We start from the raw sequence: 26,615 nt of genomic DNA on the forward strand, positions 1-26,615 counted from the left end.
GAACATTACACCCCAATGTAAAATGGGGTTTTTGGATAGAAATATGAACTTTATCGAGCAAAACATACATGTATTGTGTAACATGAAGTCCTATGAGTGCCATCTGATGAAGATCATCAAAGGTTAGTGATTAATTTTAGCTGTATTTCTGGTTTTTGTGACGCCTCTCCTTGCTTGGAAAATGGCTGTGTGGTTTTTCTTGTCTCGGCGCTGTCCTAACATAATCTAATGTTATGCTTTCGCCGTAAAGCCTTTTTGAAATCGGACAATGTGGTTGGATTAACGAGAAGTGTATCTTTAAAATGGGATATAAACGCTAGCGTCCCACATACCCCAGAGAGGTTAAAGTAAACACATATCCTCATTGGGGTAGGCTTTTACAGAATCCTGAGTTTTAAGTCTTTACGTTAAGAACTGACTGATTTACACAGGGTTGAATGCACTATTTCTCACAAACTGCAGGTTGGGTATGGCAAAACACTTTTAGGGTGATTTTAACCACTTCCGGTTGCTCCAGGAAGCTTAGAATCGACACAGGTAGACTGCAGAGTGGCCTGATGGATTGTCATCGAAGACAGGTTCATAAGGCATTCATAACCCACATAGGCTTCAGGTTGAATTTAGGGGAGCAGGCAATGTATTCCTATGGGGAGAGAAGTCATTGCAAACTGTTTGATGTAAACACCTTCTTTTAACTGTTAAGGGTTAATGCCACACGGTCAATGTTAGGCTTGCACAGATCGGGAGAACCTCAGGAACGTTCTTGAGGTTGAATTGTGCTTCTAACCCTAACGGTTCCCCTGCTGTCACCCAAAAGCACCTGAAATTTAAGGCCAGGCTTCATTATGGGCCTACTTTTTTTCACGGTCGCTGCGCTTAGACTGAACGAGCTACGGTCAAGCGGGGAATCTCGTTGAACTCGGCACGGCCTTGAGATTATGGTAATGCCATTGCAGGCTCTGTGTGTCTTTAAGCCCCGCACTGTGTCACTCCATCCTTTATGTGTGTGTGTGTGTGAGAAGTTTTTCTTTGACATCTGTTGGGAGAAATTACTGATTTACAGTTCATGAGGGTTGCCTAATCAAACACATGAAGTTTTGGAAAGATCTGAACTTTTTAACCCTTCGAAACAGCCCCTTTGACCCCAATTTAAGGCACTTCCGGTTGGCACAGGAAGCTAAAAGTAAACACATATCCGCATTGGGGTAGTCTTTTACAGAATCCTGAGTTTTAAGTCTTTACGTTAAGAATTTACTGATTTACACAGGGTTGAATGCAGTGAGTTTCACAAACTGCAACTTCTGGTACATCAAAACACCTTTAGGGTGAATTTAACCACTTTCGGTTGCTCCAGGAAGCTTAGAATCAACACAGGTAGACCTCATAGTAGCCTGATGAATTGTCATCGAAGACAGGTTCATAAGGCATTCATAACCCACATAGGCTTCAGGTTGAATTTTAAGAGAAGGCAATGTATTCCTATGGGGAGAGATGACATTGCAAACGGTGAGATGAAAAAACCCTGTTTTCACTGTTAAGGGTTAATGCCACACGGTCAAGGTTAGGCTTGCACAGATCGGCAGGACCTCAGGAACGTTCCTGAGGTCAAATTGTGCTTCTAACCCTAACGGTTCTCTCGCTGTCACCCAAAAGCACTTGAAATTTAGGTCCAGGCTTCATTATGGGTCTACTTTTTTTCATGGTCGCTGCGCTCAGACCGAGCGAGCTACGGTCAAGCGGGGCATCTCGTTGAACTCGGCACAGCCTAGAGATAATGGTAATGCCACTGTAGGCTCTGTGTGTCTTTAAGCCCTGCACTGTGTCAATCCATCCTTGCTGTGTGTGTGTGTGTGTGTGTGTGTGTGTGTGTGTGTGTGTGTGTGTGTGTGTGTGTGTGAGAGAGAGTTTTTTTCTTTGACATCTGTTGGGAGAAATTACTGATTTACAGTTCATGAGGGTTGCCTAATCACACATATGAAGTTTTGAAAAGATCTGACCTTTATAACCCTTCGAAACAGCCCCTATGACCCCAATTTAAGGCACTTCCGGGTTAACACAGGAAGCTGAAAGTGAACACATATCCTCCTTGGGGTAGGCTCTTACAGAATTTTGCGTTTTAAGTCTTTACGTTAAGAACTGACTTATTTACAGATGGTTGAAGGATTGAGTGTTATTTCAGAAAATCACAGAAATCATGTAGAGTTCCGAAACCCACGTTAACGGATTCGTCTGAACATGCCGCAACTGGATCTATAACTTTTTTGAAGAAAAAAAAAAAAATTCTTTGAACATCACCAATTGTACATTTTACTATTTCTCTTAAATTACGATAGATCTGGTTCTTTTTTTCCTGACACCATAGGTTCATGTACTTTGATGTGAAGCAGTCAAATTAGTGCTCTATTTTCGTTTTTGACCTTTAATCCCAGAAAAATGGCCTTAACTCAAAAAGCGTTGAGGCCTCGACGCCATCTTGTTCGGGGCTAACTGCCCATTATGCCAAACCTATGCTCACCAAGTTTCATCTTCGAAGTCTTTTTCATTCAGGAGAAATGGCCATGTCGTGATTGGTGATGTTTTGTACGTTTGCAATATGATTCCATTCACCCTCTGGTAGTATTTACCGGGACAATGGAAAAATGACCAAAATTTGAACATTTTATAAAACACAAACCTAATGTCCGAGAGACTTCGTTTGATGACTTCCCGGAAGATCTGGCGCCGGTGCACGGCCGCCGCCTTCGGCGAATTTTAGAAACATTCGCGGACGTCTAGTAAGGGACCGTACATTTGCAATATGGAGTTTCTCATAAATCATACAGCAAATGCCAAAATGTTCCCTTCGTGTAGTAAAGATTAAGACAAAAAGTGGTAGTAGCCTACAATAACAAAAAATTCCAGGTAAACAGAAAGTGTCCAGATAAAAATATTTTATAAATATTAGATGACGCTTACCCAGACACACTTGTCTAATTTGATGGGTAATGTGAAAGAAATGCTGTAACCCCCAGCCACATCCAGTGGTGTAAAAAGTATTAAATTGTATGAATCATATCAAATTCTTTATATTAAACCAGACGGCACAAATTTGTTCTCTTTTTTTTATTGACGGATAGCAAGGGGCACACTCCAGCACTCAGACATAATTTACAAACGAAGCATTTGTGTTTAGTGAGTCTGCCAGTTCAGATGCAGTAGGGATGTTCTCTTGACAAGTGTGTGAATCGGACATTTTCTCCGTCAAAATATAACGAGTACTTTTGGGTGTCAGGGAAAGTGTATGTATGGAGTAAAAAGTGCATTATTTTATTTCAGAATGTAGTGAAGTAAAAGTTGCCAAAAATATAAATAGTAAAGTAATGTACAGATACCCCGAAAAAAGATTTAGGTAGAAATTATTTAAAGTACTACTTAAGTACTTTTGACCACTGCCCAAATGCCTTCACACAAGTATCATACTTTATATACTGTTACACATGCACTTATCACATAGTATTCCATACATAAGTTAAGTCCATGCAACCTGAGTTGAAACCAGAGTGAGGTGCACATGTACGAAACAGATGCATGCACCATATATTTATGTGGTGGACACTTGATACGGTCACATGGTATTGTTGTGGTATGTTCCAAAATCATGTTACGACCACACATATCAATATTCATTTTATATATCAATATTTTCATATTGTCTTGCTAAGTGGATGGGTTTCTACAGAAGGTGTAAACGGTACAGCCAAATGGTTACTCGCATAGTAGCATTATCAGAAATAGATAGTGTCAAAATAATATACAGTATGTACAAGAACAATATCAATAGCGATATCAGTGATAGACAACCGATCGTTGCCAGCACCTGCCCGCCCGTCCAGCATCACTACTCTGGACGGTTCTGACTTAGAATATGTGGACAACTACAAATATCTAGGTGTCTGGTTAGACTGTAAACTCTCCTTCCAGACTCACATCAAACATCTCCAATCCATAGTTAAATCTAGAATTGGCTTCCTATTTAGCAAGCATCCTTCACTCATGCTGCCAAACATACCCTTGTAAAACTGACCATCCTACCAATCCTCGACTTCGGCGATGTAATTTACAAAATAGCCTCCAATACCCTACTCAATAAATTGGATGCAGTCTATCACAGTCACCAAAGCCCCATATACTACGAAAGAAAATAGGGTAAGAAAATAAAAAATGAAATGTATACATTCACTACTGTAAGTCGCTCTGGATAAGAGCGTCTGCTAAATGATTAAAATGTAAATGTAATACTACCCACCACTGCGACCTGTACGCTCTCGTTGGCTGGCCCTCTCTTCATACTCGTCGCCAAACCCACTGGCTCCAGGTCATCTACAAGACCCTGCTAGGTAAAGTCCCCCCTTATCTCAGCTCGCTGGTCACCATAGCAGCACCCACCTGTAGCACGCGCTCCAGCAGGTATATCTCTCTGGTCACCCCCAAAGCCAATTCCTCCTTCGGCCGCCTCTCCTTCCAGTTCTCTGCTGCCAATGACTGGAACGAACTACAAAAATCTCTAAACCTGGAAACACTTATCTCCCTCACTAGCTTTAAGCACCAGCTGTCAGAGCAGCTCACAGATTACTGCACCTGTACATAGCCCATCTATAATTTAGCCCAAACAACTACCTCTTCCCCTACTGTATTTATTTATTTATTTTGCTCCTTTGCACCCCATTATTTCTATTTCTACTATGCACTTTCTTCTACTGCAAATCTACCATTCCAGTGTTTTACTTGCTATATTGTATTTACTTCGCCACCATGGCCTTTTTTTGCCTTTACCTCCCTTATTTCACCTCATTTGCTCACATTGTATATAGACTTATTTTTCTACTGTATTATTGACTGTATGTTTGTTTTACTCCATGTGTAACTCTGTGTTGTTGTATGTGTCGAACTGCTTTGCTTTATCTTGGCCAGGTCGCAATTGTAAATGAGAACTTGTTCTCAACTTGCCTACCTGGTTAAATAAAGGTGAAATAAATAGACGAGGTAGTTATATGCATACAACCAGGGGTAAAGTGGCTGAGCAGCAGGATAAAAAAATTCATAATAGTAGCTGCAATGTATGACGTGTGTGTTAGGAGAGAGTCATTTGAATAGAGGCATTGCAGATAGTGCTGATGACTGGTCCGTCCGAACCACGCATGAACAGGGAATCTCTATTCGGAGAGCCTGTTTCTGTCCTGCCCTTGACTTTGGTGCAGGGCATGTGATGTCCGTAGCCTCTTCGTTGCACAACTCCCTGATCTTCTGAAAAAGATACATTTGTCTAGCTGTGTCCAGTCCAGGTGGTGTTTGTACAGGCAGACCATCTATGGGAGGAAGGATGTCAGCGTTGCGCAGCAGCCGAAACCGGGTCCCGACAGTCCGAAAGCTTCTTGGCGACAACAACACCAGGCCCCAGAGCATCAAAGCTGTAAAACAGAGAATAACATCACTAACATTACACACAATTCATACAAGTAAATGAATGTTAGCAAGCAAGCCAGCCATCTAACCTCAGCTAACGTGAGTTAGCGAACAGCAAGCTTTAACTTGGGGTCTTTTGTTTAGACATGTCACGTTAACATTAGCACACTAAAAAAATGAACTATAATCCCAATCCATAGAGTAACGTTACTAGCAATACAAACCTATTGTCATAGCTAAAGTTAACCAAATAAGTTATGGTTCAATGTTAACGTTAGCTAGCAAGCCAGCCATCGACCTCCAGCTGGCTAGCTAACAGCAAGCCTAAACTTGCAATGAAAACAAATTTCTGACAAAATTAGATACATATAATATCTGAAACTGTAGCGGGATTCTTACCCGTTTACTGTACATGGATGAAAGCTTCACGGCAGACTGCATCTCCTTTCATTAAATAAGACATCCTGTGTCGTTTTGGTTTAGTTTGCACAGCTTGTTTGGCCCCTTGTGTTGATTTCAAAACTCGGTCAACTTCTTTCGTGACAACAACACTGTTGATCTCCATTTCTTTCCCATCACCGTCATCAGAAGACTCTACAAATTGTCTTCAATTAAAATGTTTTTACCTAAATCAGGAATTTCCTCATCGTCTGATTAATTTTCAGAGCACGATCGTCCTCCAGAAAGTAGTCCATCACAACTTTTTCCCACTGACCTTTGTCGATAGCACCTGATAAATTCAGGGCAGCAATGTTATTGAGAGCAGTAGCAACTTATTTGCAGTTCTTCATGGCTAATGTTATATCTTTAGAAAAAAACTGCAGTAGAAAGGATTATCTAGGTCATTTTATAGACACAAGATGCTACACCGTAAAACAATCTGAAACTCATCTCTCAGCATGTCCAGCCCACTCACTATCTCAGCCAATTATGGCTAGCGGGAAGGTGCCTGACTTTTTCTTTGGCTTAACCAACTAGGAAACTTTATTCGTATTTACAGATGGCATAAAAGTTATTAAGGCACATGAAAGTTCACATGTTCGAAAAGGCATTTCTGCCCAAAAAAAACGCATTTTGATTAAAAAAAATGGTTTAACGTTGAAACGGCTCTCCTGTGAAGCCTTGACTTGCGACATGCACCTAGTTTCCTGAATCGAGTCACATTTGATGATGTACCATTGTACCATTAGATTGAGCTAGCCAAAAGTTGTCTAACATTAGCTGTCTAGCTAGCTCACTAACTTATGGTATTATTTTTACATCAATCACACTAGACCTGCATCAAACGATGAAACCTGCAGGCAAATGATTGAAGACTGATATTCTGACTTTTTTATTCGTCAATATAGCAATGTACCGTTATTAATCTGTCAGTTTCCCTGGGTAATTCTCTACTTTTCACACTGACATGGTATAAACAGGTCCACAGGCTTCACTGTCATGATGCTGTCAATACTCAACACTATGCTCATCATGTTTCAGCAGGATCAGATGGTGACAGGTGTCCCTGCAGGGCCAGACAGCCAGGGAAAACCAGTCCACATAGCTCAGGTGAATTTTGCAGTATATTAGCTTTACCAATCAGTGAATGGATACAAAGTTCCATCTTGAGTTGATGGGTAGGCTACAGTCTAGGATCTGGGCATAATGGTCATTTCAATTACCAAATCATTGATTCTGCTCTTGGATAATATAATGTATAAATGTACACTAAGGTAATTCTTTGTCATGCCTCATCTGAGCAGGATCAGATGGTGACAGGGGTCTCATCAGGGCCAGGCAGCCAGGGAAGACCAGTCTGTGGCGGCACAGAGGTGAACTTTTGCAGATACAACACTTTATTATCTCTGTGCAGCAAACACTGAACAAAGCAAGAAGCTTCAAATATTGAAACTATTTTAGGGCAGTCTGACAAACCTCAAAAGTTGATTTCCAAACTGTATCAAGGGTTGATAGAGGCTTTTCCCGATGACACAAAACATGTAAAACAAAAATGTGAGGAAGACCTGGGAGATGCTATTGATACTGATGAATGGATACAGATATGTTAGAATGCCCAGCCATGTTCATATAATCTCAGTCATAAATGACTGCAGTTTTAGACCATCCATAGAATGTACTATATGCCAGTAAAACTGAATATCATGCACTCAGAAATGTAATTCCTCTGCTGGAGGTGTAAAACACAAAAGGGGAAATATTTGCATATGATATGGTCTTGTGAAAGCTGTCTGAATTCTGGCAAAGAGTATGTTATTTTATCTCAGCATGTCTACAGATTCTCCCTATTTTTGTTTGCTAGGAAATGTTGATACTGGAGACTGTTATAAAGTTTTCAAAAGAGCTCTACAGTACCGTGCAGGCAGCTCGGGCTGGCTGGACAGTCTGGCTGAAATTTGGTTAAGAGGATGTCTTAACAAAGCCAATCAAAAGTTACGTCTTTGTACTTCATTTGTAAGAGTTGTTCATTTGTTAGGCTATTGGTTAAAGCTGCAACACAATATTGATTATTGAATGATCAATTATCTAGTTTAGTCTTATCAATCACTTAAACATATTTAATAATGATCTCTTACCCAGCTTGATGACTGTGGGCATTTTTTCCCTCTTTTTTGTTGTTCTAAATTAGAGATGGCTAGAACGGTAGTGGGTCATATTAGATTGTGTAGAAATGCAGGAAATGAGCTTCAGAAGTCTCCAAAAATGGGAGGAACCACAGATCCCCGGCAAGTCCCCCGACCCCCCCCCCCCCCCACACATCGAAAACCAAAGTTGCGCCCCTGATTTCCATCACCAACCTGAAAGAAAAGAGTACAATATGTTGATGCCAAAATGCTGAGGAGTATGTTTTTAGCGTGTTGTCCACAGCAAATGTGTAAAATGCTAAAGTTACTTTCTTTCCTACCCTCTCACTCACAGGACCCCTTAATACCAGTAACTATGAGAGTTCAATTATATGACAACAATGTATGCTTCAGATTATTTTGTCACATTCACATGAGGATTCCAATGGGCAGTTTCCCTGAGGAACACTAGGTGGTGCAATAGGGCAGTAGAGTTCAATGGAATACGGCTGCAGTATACCTGAAGTGTTTTCAGGTAGAGAATGAGTGAATTCCTCATGTGATTACATGTGATAACCAACTGATGGCAGCACCACACTAAGTTTGTATTTCATTTTATTCACACATTTAAATCATGTGATTGATGGGATATAATTTAAGGGGGTCTAGTTGTTCTAACAGTGTCAGCTGTAATATCTATGGAAAAGTTGAAGTGGGGAGCATGGATTTGATTGAATGCCGGACTTTATGTATTCTGCCATGGGGCCTGTTTCTAACCATATCTCAACGGAGCAGATTCACTCGTGGACGACTACATAAGCATGACTCTGTCTTGGCCTATACTCCCACATATTAGTGGCGTTCCAGGTCTTTTTTTGTGCAGTCTCACTTGAGACTGCACATCTCAGAAGATTTCTATATCATATTAACATGGTTCCTGACATGTTAAACACTGTCCTGGACGTTGTGAGATCTGATCATCTGTGCAGAGTGACTGCAATAAAGATGTTCTGCAACATCCCCATTGTCTCAGACCTTTCATCATTTTCCTCTGACCCCATCTTCACCAGTCTTTAATACATCATCACCCCTCTGGATGAGACAGTAGTGTGTGGCGCTACTCTGGAGGGAGATGGAAGGGAAAAAATAAGTATACTGTAACAGAGAATTCTTTCCCCCTTCTCTTTCCCTGACTGTCTCTCAGACAGTGACCTCTGCCTCACTCCTGAACTCTAACAGGCAGCTGACAGACAGAAGATAAATCATTTTTCAGTGTACCCTTCAGCTCAGACATCAAGAGGACAGAACCAAGGCTATCAACTCCACTATTACTCCAGGCATAAGAAGCCACATAGGAATGGGGAGCTTACCTTGCTCTCTTACTGTATCTCCACACAGAGAGTATTTACCTATACGTACTGTATATCTGTGTGTGTGTGTGTGTCTGTGTGTGTGTGTCGGGCAGTGACGGATCCGGCACCTCTCAGTTTTGGACTGGTTCATTCCGGAACCCATTTGCCAGGATCTGGTAGCCTACCTCTTGTGGCATGAAACATAATTTTCACTGTTAGCAATTAGAAAATTTGAATAAAAGCAATGACAGTTATTTGAAGTTCCCTCCTCTATAATTCTCCTGCCCCCTAAAAAACATAATGTGAAAACATGCCTGATATTCTAAGAATTGATTCGTGTTGGGCCAGCCCGTGTTTATGGTTTGTAGTCTATAGACCAACTCGTGGCCATTGCTGTCGTGAGAGAGAGAGAAGCGCATCTGTATCTCAGGCTCACAGAACTAGAATAAAGTGACTTTCTATGATCTCTCTCTGCTCTGACAGACATGAGCCTGCAACTCATCTCTCCAGCGTTTCACTTCATCATGTATTTCCTTATAGAATCATAGGCACGGGAAGAGTGCTGGAGGTGAGGCAGCAGCCCTGATAAATTGAAATGAATTTGCCAAAGTTATAGAATCACTGCATTCCAGAAAGACATGAAATAATTCGGAATACTACACCAGGAGTAGACCTATAATTTAGCCACAGAGGATCAATAGCATTTCTTTTCTTGTTGGACTAGCTGCGGATTGTGTGTAGCCCAATCACAAGGCATGCCTACATTCGGGAATGCGCGGCAAATCTGTCAGTCAAATGCATGCAGCCAAAACAGGCCTTTCGCAATATTTTGAAATACAATCGTGGGAAAACACAGGTTGGAAAGCAAATGGCTCCTGCTGAAAAGAGAAGACATATCTGTCGTGTAGGATACCAAATATGTTATCAAGTTCCAAATAGGCCTATTGAGCGAAGAGCATTGTTTAAGAAAGTAAAACAAGAGAGAGAGAGAGAGAGAGGCTTTTGACACAAGCACACCGACAATTGCTGGTGAGTGAGCTCCGCATCATTGGGTGAGTTCAGTGAAACTGGAAAGCTTTTGTAGGACTATAATTGTATCCTCACATTGTACAATATGTGTGCATAGGCATAGGCTCAGGCTTTTGATGGATTCAAGACAAAGTCGTTTTTATTGATCTCAGATTCTCAGTTTGTCAGTGTCAATATAGCCTGTAATTTTGATAATTTGTGAAGTATGTTTTCAAATGGACAAGGAGCAGTTATAGAGAGAGTTTTGTGCTTTAACATGGTTCGTGTCCTTTGACTAGAGGACGAGATACCAGTTTGCTTCAGCTTGAAGAGCAACAATAGAACATGGCATTTTTAGGTCATGATCTGACTGCAATATCAACATGTCCTGACCAGGGTAAAAAATAGCAGCCATGTCCTGGTGATCCTGAACCAGATGAGACAGGTACGGAGACCTGGAAGAAGGTGACACATGACATCTCCCAAGGCACCATGGTTAGACTGCTTGGCTGGTAGAACAAAGTCAGAGACAGCCATATAGCTGCCCGCAGTGTGCTGGTGGCCGTGTGAAGGTGATATCTTTGGCTTGCCTCTCTCTGTGAGTGTTCTGATTGTGTGGTTGGTCACAGCAGGGCCCCTGCTAGCAGTGTTGAATATACTAAAGCATATAACAATACTACAGCATGCTGGGCCAGTGTGCGTCGCCTCAGCATACCAGGGTCCAAACGATATTTGTTTTCTTTCAAATACTTTAGCTGCGCTTGAGTGAACATTGCCTGGTGCAATAGAACCAATGGAATAGTCCCAAAAGTGCTAACCCTGCACATCCGGCACTCTAGGCAAGCTCAATCACATGCTGAAATGTATTTGAAAGACAGCAAATACTATTTGAACCCAGCTTTGCATCTCAGCCCTGATCCGTTTTTAACATGGTCGCCAACAATTCCCTACTGTTTTTCTCTCATCTCGATCACTTGATATTTACTTTGATTAGGAGTCATGATTATCAGGTGACTCAGTCCAATGACTGTTCTATTTTGACTGCATTTGAAAAACCCTGCCATTATTCATTGGCAGTTGGTGTTATTGATCTTGTGGAAGAAAACAATAAGGAAATGGCAAAATGTACAAACCAAAAATGCTCCACTTGTTATTCGTTACAATTAGCAGTGTCTCTACGTCAAGGTGTTGGTGGTAATAATAATGTGGGTGCTTATATTTGTCCTATTTCAGACATGTGCAAGTGTTAATTAATGTGCACATTTTTCACCTTGTTGTCTCAGGGATTCAAACTTGGGACCTTTCAGTTACTGGCACAATGCTCTAACCACTAGGTTACCTGCCACACTGACAGATCAGGCCTTGCGGATGTCTTAATGGCTATGTATTTTTACCATTGGTGGTGGGGTGCTATTTTATTACATCCTCATTCTTCTCTTCCCCTTTTTTCCTCTCTTTCTTGGAATTGGAAGCCTTGAGCTCACCTATTGATTGCACATCAAAACTGATGCGAGGACAGTCTGTTCCAATTAAACACACTGATTAAAACACTGTCTGGAAAAACATCTATGGCATTCTTGAAAATAACTCTGTTACTGAAAGATACCAACCAACAACATTACCTTGGCTAAAACCACACACAAATACTAAGCATATTTCAAAATATAGTGGTGCTACTGTACAGTAAAAAGAGAGACATTTTAGTACAATTATTTGTAAATATATTACTATATATATTTGTATTTTTTTCAAGGAAATGTACAGTATGTAGATGAATACCGGTAGGTCTCTTAACTTCCATTAGATGAGGACAAACGGCTCTATCGCTGACAGGTGAAATGACATAAATCTATACTTTGTGGAGTTTTATGCTTATCTGTGAAGCAAAGTTATCTGAGTTGTTTATACCTCATGCCTTTGCTATTGACATTTTCTCTGCCACAGTATTATCCTGAAAACAAGATGCCTTCCTACGCCACTGCCTACCACTCTGAGGAAGATGAACCTCTGAGAGCTTCAAGTGGAGCCAAAGACAGACACTGCAGTGTATTTCTCACACAAATACTGGATGTTGGCTGTTGGTTGACAGCAGTTAATAATTTCATAGCCTAGTAGTAATTTCTTCTGAAGACACCAAACCAAAGCAGTAACATGCAGTTAACCACACAGGATTTCAATTGAAGTACAGAATACATGTCCACATGCATGCACTGATGCACACACTCACAGTTTCGTCAAATGATTTACACACATGCCTCTTCCAAGAATGCAGCACTCTGAATGCATCAAAAGAAATCTATGATGTCTGTATGAAGCCAATCAAATTGGGTTGGACCCCAGGAAGATTAGCTAATGTTACAGCGTTAGCTAATGGGGATCCTAATAAAAATTCACTGATTCACCCTAATCACTGACTACACCAGTGGTGTAGTGGTGGGTATACACAGGTATACACCGCTTACCCACTTATTTTTCAGTGGGCATTGCATATTCTCACTTCTTAATCCCCACGATGCTTATCAAAGTAGTCTAGTGGAGGTATACGCCGTATCAATTAATAAGGCTGATGGAACAGATCAGAATGTTTAGCTTAAAATGTTGATAAACTATTATTTCTTCACATTTTAGGTGCAGCAATGTGCACACGGTGGTAGGCATACGAGCGAATGTTGCAATTTGCGGGAAAACACTGTTTTAAAATGTGCACCGCACATGCGAGCGGTTTTATTGATAGAGATGGAAATATCCATTAGAAATATAGAAAGAGGGAAGATCTAAGCAACTATCATGGGTTGCTAATATGACTAGGATAAGGCCTTTGACTGCTAGACAATGGAAGAAAGTTGAAAGAAAAGCAATAGAACAGGAAAACAAATATGAGGTAGTCTTAATAAAATAATTGCCTCCACGTTTCAATGGTAGGAATTTGGCTATAGGCTACTTTGATGCAAGATAAGACATGTCTCATAGTATGAAGTAAAATGCCCAGGTTTCAAGGAATTAAGGAACAGGAAAAATATAGCAACGCTAATAATATGCCTAACCCACTGGATACAGACGCCATTACAATGTCTTGATTTACTTTTGGTTGAGTTGTCAACTAATGTGAATTTTTTGTTAAATCACCATGTCATTGGATTTAGGTTAAAAGTTGGGTGAAAACATACAGTTCCCAGAAGTTGATTACTTTTTGCAAATTCATTTAACGATGTACGCTGAAAGTCAGGAAGCAAGTTCAGGGAGTAAATACGTTTAATAAAAAGAAGCACAAAACAAGAAACACAAACAGCGCACCGACAGAACAGAAACAATGACAACTGGGGAAGAACATATATAGGACATATATATAGGGAAGGTAATCAAGGAGGTGATGGAGTCCAGGTGAGTGTCATTATGCGCCTAACAGGTGTGCGCCCTAACGAGCAGCCTGTTGACCTAGAGGCCGGAGAGGGAGCACACGTGACAATCCAATCATTTTCCAATGTTGATTCAATGTCATCACATTACATTTTTTTGTTGAAATGACGTGGAAACCATGTTGATTCAAATACTTGTTGCACAGTGGGAACCTTCTTTTGGTAGAGGTAAAGGTTTTCCCAAAAACCTTCTCAATTAAATGTCAACTGGCTACAAAGAAGCATATGCCTACCTGGCAGAATGATATCATGATTATTTGCATAAATTCTGTGGCCATTTTTGTTTTGCAAAATCAATCTATTGTGCTACAGAAACACTGCTAACCAAACAACAGTGGTAGGTGCATGCAATCTTCAAGTAAAGGGTAACTACACTGAAAAATCTTAATGTCTTAGCTTTTTCCCAGACCTCAAAAGTGGTCTCCTGATGTGGTTTAAGCATTGTTATGGACTTAGAAACATCCAATGTGGTTGTTTGTCTATTAAAAAGTGTGACTTTCAGAGTGAAAACCTGAAGAAAAAAAATGCATTTCTGTCTTAGTTGATAGACTTATTTATCTGTTTCAATAGTAGGCCTATCTAGAAGAAAAAGAAACGCACACCTATTAAGGCGAGGTGCTGGCTAGCGGAGTAGAAAACTTGAAAATAAGGGAGAGCTCAGGAGCTCAGATGCAAAAATGTAATATCCAACGTTTCAACAGCCAAGCTGTCTTCATCAGGGTATCATCACAAACACTGCGAGATGACTTGTTTATATAGTGTCAGAAGACACACAGGTGTCTGTAATCATGGCCAAATGTGGCCTAATATCATTGGTTAACTCTGAAATATAAAAATGGCATACAAAGAACATACAAAAGAACAAATGGATAGCATACGATCATAGATACATTTTAGACTACACAAGCTTACCAACAATTACAATGGCAAAGTCACAATAATCACAAGAATGGCTTCAGATCAAAGTCTACGTTGAGACCAAAGGGAGCAAGAGTCTTAAAATTAAAGATCCAGGCAGCCTCTCGTTTTAACAATAAATGATCAAGGTCACCCCCTCTCCTAGGGAGGGTGACATTTTCGATGTCAATATAACGCAGAGACGAAATCGAGTGGTTTGCTTCCATAAAGTGGGCCGCCACTGGGTAAGTCAAGTTTTTGCACCTAATGGTGCTACGATGCTCTGAGATACGTTCTTTTAATTCACGCTTTGTTTTACCCACATCATTTTTACCACAAGGACAAGTTATAAGATAAATAACTGCCTTAGTGGAGCACGTGATAACACCTTTGATTGGGATCGATTTCTCTGTTTGTGGGTGTTTGAAGGATCTAGATTTATAAGTGCCATTGCATTGAGCACAGCCATTACACTTGTAATTTCCATCCAGTAGGGGCGCAAATAGACGTTGTTCAGGAATATCTTGGGGTGGTAAATCAGAGTGTACCAATAGGTCTCTGAGATTTCTGCCCCGCGAGAATACGACCAAGGGAAAGTCCGAAAACACATTACCGAGACTATCATCGGATTTTAGAATGTGCCAATGTTTGAGAACGATTCCCTTAATTTGTTCAGAGCGCTTTGAATAGCGGGTAGTTAGAACGCAAGAATGCGTGTTTTTGCGAGACTAACCTTGAAAAAGGTCATGTCTCGTTTTGTTTTGAATTTTCTCAATGCCAATATTAATCTGATCATTTTTGTACCCCCTCTCCTTGAACTTTCTGTGCGTCTCAGCCATATTTCTGTCGAAATCTGATTGTTTTTTACAAATTCTTTTGATTCGACAGAATTGGCTGTAGGGCAAACTATTTTTCAAGGGAAGTGGGTGACAACTGTCAGCCCTCAACAAACTGTTACGATCAGTAGGTTTCCTGTAAAGATCAGTATATAGAACATTATTTTCACACAAGATCAGAAGATCAGGAAAACTGATTTGACGTGTATCAGATTGCATAGTAAATCTCACATGCTCAGAACAGGAGTTAAGAAAAGCATGGAATGCCTGGAGCTGTTCTGCATCACCCCTCCATAGAACAAAAATATCATCAATATACCGTTTCCAAATAATGATGTTAGGCAAGAAAACATTTTTGAGATGGTTGAAAATGGACTGTAGTAGGCCTACCATTAGCCTACAGTACTTGGACAGTAGGATTTATAATTTTAGGTCATGTCACTGTTTCTCAGGGAATTTTTCACACAGGGCGCTTTCCCTACGCCGGGCGGGCCATTTGGGAAATGTTTGGCAAAATTAGAGTATAACCACTTCTCCAGGCACCACTGCACCACTGGACTACACATAGTTCACACTCTACAGACATATTCACTACAGCATGGTGAGCATGTACCTGCTCCCCCTACTCTTGTCTGCTGTCCTTGAAAGAGTGCTGTGGCACTCACAATCAGGGCCTTATCCAGGGTTTGAGTTTTAGTGAGTTTCCCCCCCCACCCCCCCACCGCCTCAGTAGCCTACTCTCTGTAAAGCAAAGTTATTATGAGAACTTAGTTCTATTTTTTTGCTCCTGCTGTGGTAGGCTCTGTTTAACATTAGCTATAGCTTCTTACTTCATCCTTCTAGCTATCTAGAGCCATCTGACTGACTGACATACTGTATCTACATCTTCAAACTCAGTGCTTCTTTGTTTGACATCATGGGCAAACACCTGACGGTACCACGTTCATCTGCACAAACAATAGTACGCAAGTATAAACACCTTGGGACCATGCAGTCGTCATACCGCTCAGGAAGGAGACGCGTTCTGTCTCCTAGAGATGAACATTCTTTGGTGTGAAAAGTGCAAATCAATCCCAGAACAACAGCAAAGGACCTTGTGAAGATGCTGGAGGAAACAGGTACAAAAGTATCTATATCCAGAGTAAAACGAGTCCTATATCGAGTCCTATATATTAAAGCTTGGTCGCAAATGGGTCTTCCAAATGGACAATGACCCCAAGCATACTTCCAAAGTTGTGGCAAAATGGCTTAAGGACAACAAAGTCAAGGTATTGGAGTGGCCATCACAAAGCCCTGACCTCAATCCTATAGAAAATGTGTGGGCAGAACTGGAAAAGCGTGTGCGAGCAAGGAGGCCTACAAACCTGACTCAGTTACACCAGCTCTGTCAGAAGGAATGGGCCAAAATTCACCCAACTTATTGTGGGAAGCTTGTGGAAGGCTATCTGAAACATTTGACCCAAGTTTAACAATTTAAAGGCAATACTACCAAATACTAATTGAGTGTATGTAAACTTCTGACCCACTGGAAATGTGATGAAAGAAGTAAAGCTTAAATAAATCATTCTCTCTACTATTATTATTATTCTACTATTTCACATTCTTAAAATAAAGTGGTGATCCTAACTGACCTAAGACAGGGAATTTTTACTCTGATTAAATGTCAGGAATTGTGGAAAAATTAGTTTAAATGTATTTGGGTAAGGTGTACAGTATGTAAACTTCCTGCTGCAATTGTATAAGTTACTATTTACCAGTTGTGCACTCATTGTCAGAGAGTTAGTTTTTGTTTGTTTGGGGGATGTCTGTAGACACAGCAGGAATCGAGGGACGGTTTAAAAATGCCTACTTGATCCGACTGCGAGCTGGGGTAGTTCAAGAGGGTGGACTTAGCCGTTTGAGAGAGTGGTGAATGTGATTCTAAAAAGGCAAAACCAGGGGACGCAGGCAAACATAATGAACAAACCACTTTTCATAATTCCACTCAGTTCCAAAGAGGCAGGCACGATTAGAACTCAGTCAGATCAATAATATATGTTTCTGAACTTTAATCAACGCTGAGAGCAATATTTAGATGTTGACCCGTAATAGATGTTCTTTATTGTGTAAATATCAAATATATTTTGATTTGTTTAACACTTTTTTGGGTTACTACATGATTCCATATGTGTTTTTTACTATTATTCTACAATGTAGGAAATAGTCAAAATAAAGAAAAACCCTTGAATGCGTAGATGTGTCCACATTTTTTACTTGTACTGTATATATAGATATAGATAGATAGGATATTATTATTATTATTCATTTATTTTTCAAATTAGAAAAAGTTACTGAGGTCCGGACCTCGGTGTCCTCATAGGTAGTTACGGCCATGCTCACAATTCAATCTGCTCCTTGTGTCTGCAGCTGGACAGAGAAATGAATGCCCACATTGACCCTGATAGCAATCAAAAAGCAACATACAGTAAGACTGTGACCTCACTGCCCCCCATCCCCCTTATAGAGCTGTTTTGGACATAGACTTTTACAGAACAGCTTGAAAGTAACACACATATAAACAAAACAGTACCTACAGTATGTACAGAAACCCATACGATGCTACAATTAGTAAAGACATTAGTGAGACTAATAAAATAATGTCACTATTTCTATTGCTTTCCTTGATAATACCCAATGAAAAGGGAAGAAAACACAGTACTGTAGCTGTATCGCAGATAAATCATGGCTTTGTATGTGGGCCTAGGCTTGGGCTAAATGTCTTGCAGGATGGAGGAGTAATGTTCTAATTAAAGCCATAGGGGAAGAATTTGAGAGGAATTATGTTATTAATTGGATGATTTATTCCTTCTACCGCCTTCAGAAATGAATGTGACTGTGAATTTGTATCACGTTTCAGTAGCAGTCTCTCTTTTCTGGGAGCGATGGCATTCTTATCTGCTCTGGCTACTGTGGCAATACTGTATTCTATCACTAAGAAATTAATCACTATGAGTAAGTTAACCAGTAATATAGACCTGCGCACACATTTGATAGTCAATTATGACATACAGGTTCATTTTGGTGTTTATAAGTCATAAGAGACTAGGATTTGTTAGGCTAGACAAGACAGCTACCAAATACTGTAGCTGTCACGCCCTGACCAGTTAAAGAGATCATTTGCCATAGTAGTATGGTCAGGAGGTGGCAGGGGGGTTTTGTTTTGTATGTATTTTGGGGTTTTCTGTTTCTATGTGGGTTTTTCTAGTATTCTATTTATATGTTTTGTTTTCCATGTTTTGGCCGGGTATGGTTTCCAATCAGAGGCAGGTGTCTTTCGTTGTCTCTGATTGGAAGCCATACTTAGGCAGCCTGTTTTTCCTTTGGGGTTGTGGGTAGTTGTTTTCCGTTTTGTCTGATTACCTTACGGAACTGTTGGCTGTCGTTTTGTTATTTTGTTTAAGTGTTCTCATAAAATAAAGTAAGAATGAGCACTATACACGCTGCGCCTTGGTCCCCTTTCAACGACCCCTGTGACAGAACTACCCACCACCAACGGACCAAGCAGCATGCATTCTTGAGGAGGAAGAGCAGGACAAAGCAGTATGGTTCAGAGGAGTGGACCTGGGAAGAGATCTTAGATGGGGCAGGACCCTGGACAATCCCTGGGGAGTATCGCCGTCCGCAGTGGGAGATAGAGGCAGCGAAGGCGGAACGACGATACTGGGAGGAACGGCTAGGCAGGGGCACACGGGTAGATTGGCGAAGGCGAGGTTAAGACCTGAGCCAACTCCCAGTGCTTACCGTGGGGAGCGAGTGACAGTAGAAGCATCGTGTTATGCGGTGGTGCGCACGATGTCGCCCATGCGCACTCACAGCCCGGTGCACTCGGTGCAAGCTCCTCACCGTTGCCGTGCTAGAGTTGGCCGGCATCCAGGGAGAAGTGCACCGGTTCAACGTATCTGGTCTCCAGTGCGTCTCTTCGGCCCAGGTTATCCTGCACCTGCTCTACGCACGGTACCTCCCATTCACCAGCACGGCCCAGTTTGTCCTGTACCAGCGCTCCGCCCTTGCCGGGCTATAATCAACATCGAGCCAGGACGGGTTGTGCCAGCCCTAAGCGCCAGTCCTCCAGTGCGCCTCCAAGGCCCAGTGTACCCTGTGCCTGCTCTGCGCACTCTCCCTCCAGTGCGCCACCATAGCCCAGTACGTCCTGTGCCTGCTCCGCGCACTCTCCCTCCAGTGCGCCACCATAGCCCAGTACGTCCTGTGCCTGCTTCTCGCACTCTTCCTCCAGTACGCCTCCATAGCCCAGTACAGCCGGTGCCTGTTTTGAGCACGCGTTCCTCAGTGCGTCTCCCCAGTCTGGTGAGACCGGTTCCAGCTCCCCATAGGAAGCCTCCAGTGATGATCAATGGTCCGAAGCCTCCAGCGATAATCCATGGCAAGAAGCCTCCAGTGATGATCCATGGCCCGGAGCCTGTAGTGTTAATCCATGGCACGAAGCCTCCAGTGATGATCCATGGCCCGGAGCCTGTAGGGATAATCCATGGCACGAAGTTTCCAGTGATGATCCATGGCCCGGAGCCTGTAGGGATGATCCATGGCACGAAGCCTCCAGTGATAACCCATGGCCCGGAGCCTCCAGTGATGATCCATGGCACAAAGCTTCCAGTGATGATCCATGGCGCGGAACCAGTAGTGATGATCCATGGCACGGAGCCTGCAGCAAAGGTCTCCAGTCCGGAGCCTCCAGCGACGCTCCTCAGCCCGGAGCCTCCAGCGACTCTCCTCAGCCCGGAGCCTCCAGCGACGCTCCTCAGCCCGGAGCCTCCAGCGACGCCCCTCAGCCCGGAGCCTCCAGCGACGCCCCTCAGCCCGGGGCCTCCAGCGACGGCCTGCAGCCCAGATCCTCCAGCGGCGGTCTACAGCACAGAGCTTCCGGTAAGGATCTACAGCCCGATAATGATCCACAGGCCAGGGTTACAGAAGCGGAGGGATCTGTGGGCGGAACGAGGGTTACGCCCTGATCCGGAGCCACCTCCGTTGCTGGAGGAGCGGAGGCAGAGTAGGGGTCTGGGTGTAGGGCATGAGCCCCCATAGACGTTTGTCACCCTCCCTTCCCTTCCCTTTGTGTTTGGGGTTGTTTTTGTTGGGTTTTTGTTTGGGTGCAGTCGGGGTCTGCACCTTCGGGGGGGTACTGTCACGTCCTAACCAGTGAAAGAGATCATTTGCCATAGTAGTATGGTCAGGGCGTGGTATTGTTTTGTATGTATTTCTGTTTCTATGTTTTCTGTTTCCCCTTTCAACGATCCCTGTGACAGTAGCCTACAAAACATAGTCCTGCTAAGAAGTAGTCATAGCACTATAATTATTATACAAGCTAGCAAGGTGTGTGTGTGTTTGCCTACATGTACCTTGGGGAGAAACCAGCTGCAAACTGTAGCTTCTGAACCAGACTACAGACTGCTCTCCAATTGGCCACAGCTCTTTAATTAGCCGACGTAGCTAGGGGCTATGTTTCCCAATGTTGTGATATGACAAATCCATAGGACTATACTCCAAATTATTGTTCAGAATGGACATTGGTTATTTATATGGAAAGACTAATGGTTAAAACAAGAAAGCCAGGTATACCGGAAATGCTACTGCATGTGATTCGCCAGTGAACAGTCGCAGGACATGTAAAACAAGGCTTTCCTACCTGGCCTAGGCTTGGAGACCACAATATTATTATTCACCCGCTGTAAAATATGAAATAAATCATAATATTTTGCAAATAGAGGAGCGTTACTACCACGGTAGAGAAGATCATTTAAAAAGACAGACATAAACAACATATTCTGTTTAGGCCTAATTCTATTATTTTTCCATTTTCATTAAAGAAAATAAGCTTAGGCTAATTACAATAAACTATTTTAATTGACAAAAATATTTCATGGTAGAAAAATGAAACCAGACAACTGGAGCTCAGTCCAGAGTGAATTGAACTGGTCAGTGTTGTGGTGGTCCAGTCTCATGTGAGTCCAGCAATTTAGTTAGAGCGCACACAGCCAAGTGTAGCACAGGACTTAAGTCTCTTCCATTCTTTGTGGAAGAAGTCACGGACTCCTTTCTTATTTTTCAAATGAAATCAAATCAAAGTTTATTTGTCACGTGCGTCGAATACAACAGGTTACAGTGAAATGCTTACTTACAGGCTCTAACCAATAGTGCAAAAAAGGTGTTAGGTGAACAATAGGTAAGTAAAGAAATAAAACAACAGTAAAAAGACAGGCTATATACAGTAGCGAGGCTATAAAAGTAGCGAGGCTACATACAGACACCGGTTAGTCAGGCTGATTGAGGTAGTATGTACATGTAGATATGGTTAAAGTGACTATGCATATATTATGAACAGAGAGTAGCAGTAGCGTAAAAGAGGGGTTGGCGGGTGGTGGGTGGAGGGACACAATGCGATAGCCCGGTTAGCCAATGTGTGGGAGCACTGGTTGGTCTGCCCAATTGAGGTAGTATGTACATGAATGTATAGTTAAAGTGACTATGCATATATGATAAACAGAGAGTAGCAGCAGTTTAAAAAGAGGGTTTGGGGGGGGTTGGGGGGGCACACAATGCAAATAGTCCAGGTAGCCATTTGATTACCTGTTCAGGAGTCTTATGGCTTGGGGGTAAAAACTGTTGAGAAGCCTTTTTGTCCTAGACTTGGCACTCCGGTACCACTTGCCATGCAGTAGTAGAGAGAACAGTCTATGACTGGGGTGGGTGGGGTCTTTGACAATTTTTAGGGCCTTCCTCTGACACCGCCTGGTGTAGAGGTCCTGGATGGCAGGCAGCTTAGCCCCAGTGATGTACTGGGCCGTACGCACTACCCTCTGTATTGCCTTGCGGTCAGAGGCCAAGCAATTGCCGTACCAGGCAGTGATGCAACCAGTCAGGATGCTCTCAATGTTGCAGCTGTAGGACCCTTTGAGGATCTGAGGACCCATGCCAAATCTTTTTAGTTTCCTGAGGGGGAATTTGTCGTGCCCTCTTCACGACTGTCTTGGTGTGTTTGGACCATTCTAGTTTGTTGTTGATGTGGACACCGAGGAACTTGAAGCTCTCAACCTGCTCCACTACAGCCCCGTCGATGAGAATGGGGGCGTGCTGAGTCCTCCTTTTCCTGTAGTCCACAATCATCTCCTTAGTCTTGGCTACTTTGAGGGATAGGTTGTTATTCTGGCACCACACGTCCAGGTCTCTGACCTCCTCCCTATAGGCTGTCTCGTCGTTGTCGGTGATCAGGCCTACCACTGTTGTGTCGCCTGCAAACTTAATGATGGTGTTGGAGTTGTGCCTGGCCATGCAGTCGTGGGTGAACAGGGAGTACAGGAGGGCACTGAGCACGCACCCCTGTGGAGCTCCAGTGTTGAGAATCAGCGTGGCAGATGTGTTGCTACCTACCCTCACCACCTGGGGACGGCCCGTCAGGATCCAGTTGCAGAGGAAGGTGTTTAGTCCCAGGATCCTTAGCTTAGTGATGAGCTTTGAGGGTACTATGGTGTTGAACGCTGAGCTGTAGTCAATGAATAGCATTCTCACATAAGTGTTCCTTTTGTCCAGGTGGGAAAGGGCAGTGTGGAGTGCAATAGAGATTGCATCATCTGTGGATCTGTTTCTCCTTTCCAACAGCCTCCAGAGAGAAACAAATGCTAAGTTTGCCCCTTGATTCCTAGCAGTTCACAGTTAGACATTAATATTTCAACCCCAGGGCTAAATTAGGTGTGTATTTGCAGTGCATTCTGGGAAACAATCCCTTTGAGAGCTTCAGCTCTTAATCATTTTCATCAGCGGACTAGAAACACAGAAGTACAAGTCAGATGAAATGGTTAGATTTAATAATAAGGCTACGTCAAACATATTTCTGAAACACTGTTTCAGAGTGGATGTGGTTTTCATTCTCAATTCTTACCTCGCTGAAAGTATCCGTTGAAGGCTCGGGGAGAGTAAGATCAGAAAGGCTCCCACAGTGAGTCATCTGGAGCTGAGGTCTGAGGCTGATCTCCCTGATGTCACAGAGAATTTCTCTGAATTTCACTGTGGGGGTACAGTGGTGCAGCAGCACCCTGCTCACCATACCAGACACATCCAAGAGCTGGTGGCTCTGTGAAGGTAACTCCTCCGCATAGTGGCTAAAGAGCAGGTCTCTCAGCTGGAGCTTCAGCAGGCTATGGTCTTGGTTGGGCTCAGTGAGCTTCCTCAGTTTTCGCCACAGGGCTTTGGCTTTAGAGGCTTTGGCCATCGCCTCCTGGACCAGGTTCAAGAGCTGCTGTGTCAGCACCACACATTATTTTATGTCCTGGCCTGTCTCTGGAGAGAAGTCATCAAGGGGGCAGACCCTGTCCACAAACCTGCCCAGGGTGTAGAACAGAAGCATCTTTAGAGCAGTGGTCAAAGCGACATTCCGACGCAGCCTGGCTCTGGGCCTCCTCCAGAGGTTCAGACGTTGTCGGCATGGCTTGGGCTGTCCGCTGGGGATGGGATTCAGCTAGGTCAGGTTGGAGCTGACCAATGGTGCCGTTACAGTGGTGAGGATGAGGTTGTTGTAGCCTAGTGTTAATATGAAAGTTTGGCCCAGGATGGAGACCTTGACACTCATCATGCCACCGAAGTGAAGGTTTGGCACGCCTGCAGCTCACAGAGCGACCTCAGACCCCGTGGTGCTGGAACCCCTCCCTGGGCAATCATCAAGTCATCAGGGTGGCGGCACACCAGCTTTCTGATGCAGTCGAGAGCTGCCCTCTGACTTGCAGGACAAAGCAGAATTACCTGTAGCTGGGTCATCCCCTCTCGACCCTCTGTGTCTTCCAGCAATGATACAGCCTGCAGCCAATCCCCCATTGCTCTCAGTGTCAACCTGAGACACACCATCACCATCTCAACACAAGAATGAGACCACATGAACAATAAAATGGAACAAAAAAAGCACTAACTTAAACAGAACCTTAACTTCAAACATACAAATTCAGCTGGGCCTTTTACCAGCAGGGACTAGAACTTACAGGTTAGGCAGGCGGAAGGGCATTGGGCTCAATGTCCTCAGCATGGTCAACCCACGGGCCTGAGGGGAGCTGGCAGAGAGGGAGGGGAGACCTGAAGGGAGAAAGAGAGGGACATGAAGCTGGGCCATCTTTGGGGTTGCAGGCCATCTCGCTATGTTCCCCATGGGGGGCTTTCCCCCTGAAGAAATATGTAAATCTCAGTGTCAACTCTATATTCAACATATAGTCTGCCTTGCCCTGACAATGGAATCAATTGACAATTCAAGTGTAAATTCCCTGACATTTGAGAAGGAGTGAGAAGGAGTGTTTTGATGAGAGTAGAAGATATTTTAATTGTTCATGTGTGAGATGGGCCTGATGTAGGCTTTTATATGCAGTGATGTGACATATTGGCCTACTCTACTGAAGTCTTTTGTCCAAACTGTCTTTGTGACGGGACAGTTGATGCATCATTAAATGCAACTCTTAAATAAAGATGGATCACATTCGGATATTCAAAACCTCACTTTGCTTTAAAGAAAATGAATGAAATGACATATCATAGACTTGTTTTAATGCGCCATAGTGGATCTAATGACATTATATGAGGGGCTACGGTCATTAAGGAAATGCAATTGTAGATTAATCACTGTTTATCGACCATTTAAGAGGATCAATTTAGTTGTTAAAGGAGTAGGCTATAAAAACAATTGACTTACCTTACTGATATCTGAAATAATTGTCACCATGATCGAATCCAAATTTCAAATGAAAGCAATTTACTGTATTGGAGATCATTCATGACCGGAGAAAACTTTCGCTGGATTGTGTTACCTTAAGTGTACATTAATTAGCATGTAACTAAATAGTAATAAATAGTAAGCATGTAACTAAATAGTAATAATGTATGTAAATACAACAGAAATACACTGTAATAAGGGGTTACCGGTATAGGTTATTACACAAGGTTTTGTCATTACAAATCAGCTTGTTGGAGGTTATTCCACATGTGTAATTACTCATGATTTATGTATATGTAATTACAAGCTGTGTAGTTTCAAATGTAACGTGTTCTGTAATTACACTGTTGCAGTCTCCTGTGTAGCACCATGTTAACAATGCATCCTATTATGTAACTTTGTTACATGTAACTAAATAAGTCACTACCACCAAAATAAGCTAGGCTAGGACTCTGTCACCCTATCATTAAGAACAAATTCGTATTTACAATGACGGCCAACCAGAAGGCAAAAGTCCTCCTACGTGGACAGGGGATTATTTTTATATATATATATATATATATAATTTTGTGCATTATGCCTAAAACTTGCTCTTAAAGACAATGTTCCAGGCTAAAATATCCACAAAAGTAACAACGTATGTCACTTACAGAACCCCTAAGCAGTTGAAATTTCCCAAAAGTAGAAAAGCATTTTTGTTTTTTAAAGGTAAAATTTAGATTCTCCCTCATATTTTTCTACTGCATCTGGACCTTGTTTCAGAACTCTACCCATAATGCACAGTTTTATGACAGGAGGGTAACCCAAGCAATGAAACAAGGCTGTCACGTCCTGACCAGTAAAGGGGTTATTTGTTATTGTAGTTTGGTCAGGACATGGCAGGGGGGTGTTTGTTTTATGTGGTTCGGGGTTTGTTGGGATATGTGTTTATGTAGAGGGGTGTTTGTTTAGAGTATTCCGGGGTTTTAGGTTATGTTCTATGTTTTGTATTTCTATGCTCTGTCTATGTTGTGTATTTCTTTGTGTCTGCCTGGTATGGCTCTCAATCAGGAACAGCTGTACATTGTTGTTGCTGATTGGGAGTCATACTTAGGTAGCCCTGTTTTCACCTGTCCTTTGTGGGAAGTTGTTTTTTCACTGCTGTGTTTAGCCTGTAATACTGTGCGTTCGTTTGTTTTGTTGTTACGTGTCTCTAATAAAGTTTATAATGAGCACTCAACCCGCTGCGCCTTGGTCCACTATATACGACGACCGTTACAAAGGCTAACTAATGCTAGATCAAAGTTTACCATCTAACGCCCCTTTGCTAGCTAGTCTGTGCAGGAGTGAGCTAGCTGCACTTCAAACTGATTTGAGTAAAT

Source organism: Salmo salar, chromosome ssa13, assembly GCF_905237065.1.
Source record: "Salmo salar chromosome ssa13, Ssal_v3.1, whole genome shotgun sequence".
NCBI lineage: Eukaryota > Metazoa > Chordata > Actinopteri > Salmoniformes > Salmonidae > Salmo > Salmo salar.